Source organism: Mustela nivalis, assembly GCF_964662115.1.
Source record: "Mustela nivalis genome assembly, chromosome: 14".
Lineage (NCBI taxonomy): Eukaryota > Metazoa > Chordata > Mammalia > Carnivora > Mustelidae > Mustela > Mustela nivalis.
In genome coordinates, this window is record NC_139033.1 from 19,433,897 (window position 1) to 19,443,252 (window position 9,356).

Genomic DNA, 9,356 nt, shown 5'->3' on the forward strand with positions numbered 1-9,356 from the left:
GAGCTCCCTAGTCTCCTCTGGCTGGGCGCCTCTCTGGTGTGTGCGTGCCCGGGTTGGTGTCTCTCGGCGCCTGTCCCGCCAGCTACTGGTGACCCACTGCCGGGTCGGGGCGCCTCGTTCCTCGATCCTGAGTCTCTGACTCAGCCTGTGAACCAGAGGGGACCTGTGGGCCTCACTTACTCTTGCCTCGGCTCAGAGGTCCTGCTGGATTGGTTTCCCAGACTAAGTCTGGGTGTGGTCCCTCCTTGAATCTGATTTTCTGCCTCTCTTCAGTAAAAATGGTTTTTTTCTGCTCAAGTTAAGGAGAGTGAATTTCTATCTCATATCACTGAAGGGCTTTAGTTAGTAAATTGCTGCTGGGAGTAGTGAGTAAGTCACAAAACAGGGCTTGTTTCCTGAGGCAAGAAGAAAATCAGATTCTTGTTTACAGTGTGGAAACTTTAGCCCAGAGTGTGAAGTGTTATTGCTCGTTTCCACCAAGAACCTTGTGGCTCCTGATCATCAGATTCTGGGAACACTGAGGGCTGCTGTTGCCATAGGAGAGTTAATTTATGAGGAAATCGGGGACAGGAGATGCGATGGCTACTTGCGTCCTGTTAGCTCTTAATCACAACAATCAGACTTGAGGCCTTGAACACCCAGCAAGGAAGAGCAGTTTCTGTGACGTTGCTGAATTCAGCCACCGCTTCATGTGCTTGCTAATCCCTTATAGGAGCCTGTATTGGTCTAGAAAAAGTAGACTCTTTAATAATTATTTTTTTTAAGATTTATTCATTTGCAAGAGAGAGAGGGAGCACGAGCAGGGGGAGGGGCAAAGGAAGAGGGAGAAGCAGGCCCCCCGCTGAGCAGGGAGCCAGATGCGGGGCTCGATCCCAGGACCCTGGATCATGACCTGAGCCGAAGGCAGACGCTTAACCCACTGAGCCGCCCAGATGTCCCTAATCTTTTTTGAAGGACATAATCCAATGTGTAAGTTTGCCTTCTTGCTCCCCACCCCCTCCATGTCCTTTTCACATGCAGAATACATTCTCCCCACCCGACTCCCCCGGAAGTCTTAATTCACCCAAGGGTCAACTCTGAAGTCTCTCAGTACCATCTACATCAGTTGTGGGTGAGATGGGGCACGCGGCGTCGGGGCAGTATTCCTCTCTGTTTCAGAATGTGTGAAACCAGACCGTTACCTGCTTCCAAGATCCAATGATGAGGCAGACATGAAATAGACTACCCTGTCCTAAAAGGGAGAAATCAGGAAAAACGGTTGGGAGTCCCACGCAAGTTAAAACCTCACGGGGCAAATTCCATTAGATTTTAAGGCCTGGGAATAATTCTCTTTGGCCCAGTGCTTTGTCCTCTGAGCCCACCTGGGTGGCGGCCATGCCCGTCATGCCTGGATGCTAGACAAGCCTCTGGAATTTGAGAAGATGCGTCACGCTCTGAGACCGAGGAGGTGGCTCTACTCCCAGGGTCGCTCTTCCTTTGTCTTTAAGGATGACCCACGTGCCCATCTGGAGAGCTCGGTTGGCCCGTTTCCTGGACAGCCGACGAGCTGCTTCACAGTCTCTCTCCCCTTCAGTCCAGTTGGTAGCGTTTCTGCTGAGACGGTTGATGGACTCACAAGGCACACCCTTGTTCTCCTAGAGCAGAGTTTCTCATTGTTTTACAGTCACGGAGAAGCCGAGAATCTCAAATTCTCAAAATCGATTTCCTTTATTCTTAACAATTCATTTTTCAGTTTATCTCTGTCCTCTCAAGTTGTACTATGAGCAGCAGGAAGTCAGGCCATGTTGTCAACACTCAGCTTAGACATCTGTGCAGCTAAAAGTTTCAATTCATTAAAAGTTAGTGTTTTACAAAACACTAGGACAGTTTAGCCAAATTCTCTGTCACTTTATTAGAAAAAAAATTTTTTTAAGAGCTGCTTGTTCTTTTTAGATTTTATTTAGGGCACCTGGGTGGGTCAGTCATTAAGCATCTGCCTTCAGCTCAGGTCATGATCTCAGGGTTCTGGGATCGAGTCCCGTGTCGGGTTCCCTGCTTGGGGGGAGGCGGCTACTTTTCCCTCTGCCTCTCTCTGCCTGCTGCTCTGCCTGCTTGTGCTGTCCCTCTCTGTCAAATAGATAAATAAAGTCTTTTAAAAAATGAAGATTTGGGGCGCCTGGGTGGCTCAGTGGGTTAAGCCGCTGCCTTCGGCTCAGGTCATGATCTCAGGGTCCTGGGATCGAGTCCCGCATCGGGCTCTCTGCTCGGCAGGGAGCCTGCTTCCCTCTCTCTCTCTCTGCCTGCCTCTCCATCTACTTGTGATTTCTCTCTGTCAAATAAATAAATAAATAAATCTTTAAAAAAAAAAAAAACAAAAAAACAAAAAAATGAAGATTTGGGGGTGCCTGGGTGGCTCAGTGGGTTAAGCTTCTGCCTTCGGCTCAGGTCATGATCTCAGGGTCCTGGGATCGAGCCCTGAATTGGGCTCCCGCTCTGTGGAAAGACTGTTTCTCCCTCCTCCACTCACCCCTGCTCGTGTTCCCTCTCTCACTGTGTCTCTGTCAAATAAAATCTTAAAAAGGGGGGATGCACCTGCGTGGCTCAGTCATTTAGCATCTGCCTTCTGCTGAGGTCTTTTTTTTTTTTTTTTTTTCTGCTCAGGTCTTGATCCCAGGGTCATGGGATCGAGTCCCACATCGGACACCCTGCTCACCGGGGAGTGAGTTTCTCCCTTTGCTCCTGCATCTCCCGCTGCTTGTGATTTTTCTTTCAAATTAATAAAATATTTTAAAAAATAAAGTAAAATATCACTTAATACATAAGAAGTAACACAATTAGAAAAATCACCACTTGGTAGCTAGCACAGTAGTATTTGTCTTAGGCAAGAACTGTCTACGGACACTAAAATTAGGCGGGTGAGAATTTTATGAGGGAATTTTTTTTTTAAAGATTTATTTATTTATTTATTTATTTATTTATTTATTTGACAGAGAGAGATCACAAGTAGGCAGAGAGAGAGAGAGGAGGAAGCAGGCTCCCCGCTGAGCAGAAAGCCCGATGCGGGACTCGATCCCAGGAGCCCGAGATCATGACCTGAGCCGAAGGCAGCGGCTTAACCCACTGAGCCACCCAGGCGCCCCATATGAGGGAATATTTAATTAGTCTTAAAACATCTGCCTGTGAGATACTTATTAATTACAATTGGAAAAAATAAGAACTTTACAAAAGAGAAATCTGGCATTTATCACCTTAATTAAGCAATCAAAATGAAAATTGCTATTATTATTATTTTTTAAAGATTTTATTTATTTGACAGAGAGATCACAAGTAGGCAGAGAGGCAGGCAGGCAGAGAGAGAGGAGGAAGCAGGCTCCCTGCTGAGCAGGGAGCCCGATGCGGGACTCGATCCCAGGACCCTGGGATCATGACCTGAGCTGAAGGCAGTGGCATAACCCACTGAACCACCCCGGCGCCCCACTGAAAATTGCTACTATTAACACAAATATGGAACTCTTGATACAGATCTCTGAGAAAGACACCACTTCCGAAGTATTCCCATGAAAAATGCATGACCTGAATCTAAATCATGAGGAAACATCTAACAAACATGGGCCGAGAGTCATTGAGCATGAAAATGGCAGCACTTTTTAAAATATCGAGGTCATGAAAGACTGGTCCAGTTTAAAGGTAACTAAAGAGGGGAGCCCTGTGTGGGGACTAGAGTTTGCCTAAAATTAAAATAAAGTTTTTAAATTTAAAGTTAAGTAAAGATACATGAAATTGGATATTCAATCCAAATTTTTTTTTAATTTTATTTATTTATTTGACAGAGAGAGATTACAGGTAGGTAGAGAGGCAGGCAGAGAGGGGGGGGAAGCAGGCTCCCCGCCGAGCAGAAAGCCCAATGCGGGACTCGATTCCAGGACCCTGAGATCATGACCTGAGCTGAAGGCAGCGGCTCAACCCACTGAGCCACCCAGGCATCTCGAGAAGTATGTTCTTTTCTAGGGAAAGCAGACATGGTAAAAATGTTAACATCTGGGGAACATAGGTAAAGTTTATTTAGGAATCTTCCCTCTTCTGTAAATTCTTTAATTCTGTCATTCTGTGATTTTTTTTTGACTTTTCATCAGTATCAAAACATTTCTAAATATAAATGAAAAAAATGAATTTAGCAAGGTCATCAGATACCAGGTCTATGTATATAAATCAATTCTGTTTCTACGTGCCAGCAGAACTTTGCAAAATGGGATTTAATAAAATGAATCAATTTCCAAAAGTATCAAAGTACAAAATGTATCAAAAAAAAAAAAAAAAGCTTTGTGCTGTGGGAAAGGGTCAATGTCATGACTGTGGCTGTTGATACATGAACTCACACAGGTGATAACACTGACTAGAACGTCACACACAAACATGAGTGTAAGTGAAACCAGAGAAATCCGCAGAAGTAGCGTGGACTGTGTTAAGGTCAATATTCTGGCTGTGATGTGCTGTAGTTTTGCAAAATGTTAACACTGGGGCAAAGTATAAGGATCTATTATGTTTTACACTACAGCTGAATTTACAGTTGACTCAATAGATTAAGTTTCATTTAGAACAGATCTAGGAAAGTTGTAAAAGAATGAATAAACTTATGTAGAGCCAATGGAATGTTATGTACTACTACATAAAGTACAGTTCATCTATGATATTCTCATTAAAGGCCCAAAGTAAGTGAAATGGAATTACGTATTATTTAGGCAGGCGTGTTTCTGTGATAAAATGATGGAACACGAAAAGCAAGAGAATGATAACCCAAATATTCAGGATGTCATCTGCTTCTGTGGAGGAGCAGCAAAGAGAGGCTGTGAATTCTTTGTAATCTGGGTGACAGATGCATGAACATTCATGAGAAAGTCCTTGTCAGTGATGTGAGAAGAAAAGGGGACATAAATACACATAATTTAGATTGTTAAAATTATAGGATAAATTAAGGATATGAATGTACCACTAAATATGAAAGGTTAGATCAAATCTCTTGATTTGCATCTACTCAGGTCACGATCGCAGGGTCTGTGGGATGGTCCTGGGATGGAGCCCCTGCTCAGCGGGCAGCCTGCTTCTCCCTCTGCCTCTGCCTGCTCCTTACCCTGCTTGCGTCTCTCTCTGTCAAATAAAATATTTTTAAAAATTCTCTAAAAAAATTCTCAATTTTCTCACAAATTATACATGACCAAAACGGACCAAGCAGAAAAAGCAAGACTGAATAAATCAGTAAGAAATACGGAATTTGAGGGGTGTCTGGGTGGCTCCGTGGGTTAAGCCTGTGTCTTCGGCTCAGGTCATGATCTCAGGGTCCTGGGATCGAGCCCCGCATCGGGCTCTCTGCTCAGTGGGGAGCTGGCTTCCCACTCCCCGCCTGCCTCTGCCTCCTTGTGATCTCTCTCCATCAAATAAATAAATAAATAAACTCTTAAGGAAAAAAAAAAAAAAGAGGGGCCTGGGTGGCTCAGGGCATGGTCCCAGGGTCCTGGGATCAAGCCCGTACCGCGCTCTCTGCTGGGGGAGGGGGCGCCTGCGTCTCGGCCTCCTTGTGATCTGTCAAATAAATACATAAAATCTTAACACGAAACACGGAAACTGAATGGTAGTGAGAAGTTTCCCTCGATGGAGTGTAGCAAGCTTGAAGTGCGGAGCAGCAGCATTTTACCGAAGATTTAAGGACTGTTCGTCGTGACGTTACACAAGCAGTTTGGGGACATTTTAAAGCCCAAATTCGTTTCCCAGCGCTACCAACTCCACGGAATGCGGAGACCAGCCGCGGGGACGGCGACTGCAGGCCCGTCCGGTAGACGCAGGTTTTCTGGGAAAAACCGAATCCAGGCTTCTTGGCCCACGCGTGTGCATGTGCCCGTGGGGCTGCGCGGTGTGCAGTTACCGAGCCCGGCCCGGGTGACCTCGGTGGGGGACGCCGCTCTCCGGAGTCGGCTGCGGGGGGGGGGGGCGCCTCTTCGCCTCCTTCGCCTCCGCTCCCCGCGGCCGCCACCGAGAGGCCAGTTCACTGGCGGCGGCGGAATGCGGTGGCCCTCACACGCACGGACGCACGCGCACGCACATGCCCGGACGCACGCGCACATGCCCGGACTCATGCGCACGCACACACGCGCGGACGCACGCGCACATGCCCGGACTCATGCGCACGCACACACGCGCGGATGCACGCGCATGCACATGCCCGGACGCACACGCACATGCCCGGACTCATGCGCACGCACACACGCGCGGACGCACGCGCACGCACATGCCCGGACGCACACGCACATGCCCGGACTCACGTGCATGCACACACGCGCGGACGCACACGCACATGCAGGACACACGCACACACGCGTGGACACACACGCACATCCCTGGGCGCACGCGCATGCACACACGCTCGGACACACACGCACGCGCACATGCCCGGACGCACACGCACATGCCCGGACGCACACGGACGCACGCACATGCACAGACGCACGCGCGCGCACATGCATGGACGCACATGCCTGGACGCACGCGCACGCACACACGCATGCCCGGACGCACGCGCACGCACACACGCACATGCACAGACGCACGCGCACGCACACACGGACGCACGCACACATGCCCGGACGCACACGCACATGCTCGGACGCACACGGACGTACGCACATGCACAGATGCACGCGCGCGCACATGCATGGACGCACATGCCCGGACGCACGCGCACGCACACACGGACGCACGCGCACACACTCACGGACGCACGCGCGCGCACATGCCCGGACGCACACGCACATGCCCGGACGCACGCACACACGCGCGGACGCACACGCACATGCACGGACGCACGCGCACGCACATGGACGCACGCACATGCACGGACGCACACACGAAAGAGGCCACGCAGCCCCCGCTGTCGCGGCCGGAGCGCTCGCCCGGGAGGTCCCGGCGGCCGTGCGGGGCGGGGCGGGGCGGGGCGGCGGGAGCCTCGAGGGTCCGCGCGGAGACACTGCGGAAGTTCTGAGGCTTCGCGAAGAGAACCCGAGGCCCGCGCACCCCCGCACGCTGCGCGGGACGGACAGACCGCGTCGCGTGCGCCCTCCGGAGGCGCGACTGTGCGGCCAGACTCGCCCCGCGCCCTCCGTCCCGCGCCCCGCGCCCGCAGAATCCGGAGAGCGTCCGGGCTGCGGCGCAGGCTCCGATTGGGGGCGACGTCCAGGCCGCAGCTGCGGTCGGCACAGACGTCTGGCCTGGAAGTGGGGTCCCCCGGCCTCGGCGCGGGGCAGCGAGAGCCTCCGGAAGACCGCAGGGGAGGCTCGGGAAGACCGCAGGGCCCGGAGGCCGTCGGGGAGCCCGTCGGGGCGGCCGTCGGGGCGCCCCCGCAGGCGCGCGGGGAGGGGGGCTGGCGGGGAAGGGGCCGGGCCCCGCGGCGGGAGAGGCGACGCCCGCGTGAGGCCTGCGGCGAGGCGCGGGCTTTCCAGCCGCCGATTCTGTCCGCGCGCCGCCCGCGCTGGGCCGTGACTCTCGTCCCGCCCGAGGCCGGAGCAGCCGAAGCCAGACGCGTCCCCGGAAGACCTGCGGGGCGGCGCGACGGCCGTGCGGGCGGCCCCGGTCCCCGACGGAGGACAACCGCGGGGGGCGCCGGCCTCGCCTCAGCCGACTCGGCCGCGCTGCCGTCGGGCCCCACGTTGCCTCCGGTCCCGCCCGGACGGATCCGCTCGGGCGTCGCCCCGCACCCCCGCCCCCAGCAGACAGACTCGATCTTAGAAAGAAACCTACTGAAGCGAGTCAGCAAGGCCTCCGAGCGGTGCCCGGGCGTCGGCGCGTGAGCTCCCAGGTCCCGCTGCCGGCTGGGGGAGTCGTTCGGAGACCACGGGTCGCGAGCGGGGCGAGGGCGGAGCAGGGCGGCCCGCGCGGGGCTGCGTCCGGACACGCGTGTCCAGATCCGGGCCCACGGCGGACGCTTCACGGACGGGCCCGCGGGCGCCCCCGGGGACGATCACTTTGAAGAAAACGGCTCGATCCCAAGCACGTTTTCTTGCACCCGAGGCTGCGCACGTGCTCCGACGGTTCGGGACAAAGAAGGTGCGAGGTCAGTGGGAGGAGCGAGGCCGCAAGGTTCGGTGCGGGAGCGACGGCGCAGACGAAAGCCGTGGAGGACGCGCACCCGCCGGGCTCCGGGCCGCGGTAGGAACTCGGGCCGCGGGGGACGCAGCCCTCTGCAGGCGGAGGAGGCCGGGGAGGACCCCTGCGACCTCGAATCCCTCGTGGGGGACCGACGGTGACAGATGGCAGCCCCGGGAGCCCGCGGCTGCCCCCGAAGAGCAGGGAAGAGCTCCGAGAGAACAGGACCGTCGGGGAACGCGGATTCAGTGGATTCGGGATTTTCCGGGGACCAGTGACTTGCGTGGGGACTCCCGTTGTCCCGCGTGTTAAACAGGACTATCCGGAGCACTTTTCCCGTGTCTGCGCCACTGATGTATTTTGGGTGTATAAGATGGAAATAAGCTCATTTAACCTTAATTTCCCTAGATGCTCATCTCCAACTACAGCCACACTGGGGTTAGGATTTCAACAAGACAATTTGGGGAAGGCCATTCAGTAGCCAGTAAACAGAATACACTAGGGGAAAAAGCTCACGTTCATCATATCAATAGGAATGACAAGCTTCTTAGGAATATATCTGATACAATGTTGAATTTTTTAAAAGATTTTTAAAAATTTATTTATTTGTCAGAGAGAGAGAGAGAGAGACAGCGAGAAGGCACAAGTAGGCAGAGTGGCAGGCAGAGGGAGAGAGAAAAGCAGGCTTCCTTATGAGCAAGGAGCCCGATGTGGGACTCTATCCCAGGATCCTGGGATCATGACCCCAGCTGAAGGCGGCAGCTCAACTGACTGAGCGACCCAGGCATCCCTCACTGTTGAATTTTTTAAAAAAAGACTTTATTTATTTGACAGAGCACAAGAAGCAGGGAGGGGCAGAGGGAGAGGGAGAAAGAATTTCTTTTTAAATCTTTTATTTATTTGGGGCCCCTGGGTGCTCAGTGGGTTAATCCTCTGCTTTCAGGTCAGATCATGATCTCAGGGTCCTGGGATTGAGTCCTACCTCAGACTCTCTGCACAGCGGGGAGACTGCTTCCCCTCCCTGCCTCTCTGCCTACTTGTGATCTCTGTCTGCCAAATAAATAAATAAAATCTTTCTTAAAATTTTTAAATTTCTTTGTCAGAGAAAAAGCACAAGCAGGGAGAGGCAGAGAGAAGCAGGCTCCCCGCTGAGTGAGAAGCCCGATGTGGGACTCAATCTGAAGACCCTGACATCATGACCTGAGCTAAAGGCAGCAGCTTCCTCCTCTCTGCCTGCTTGTGATCTG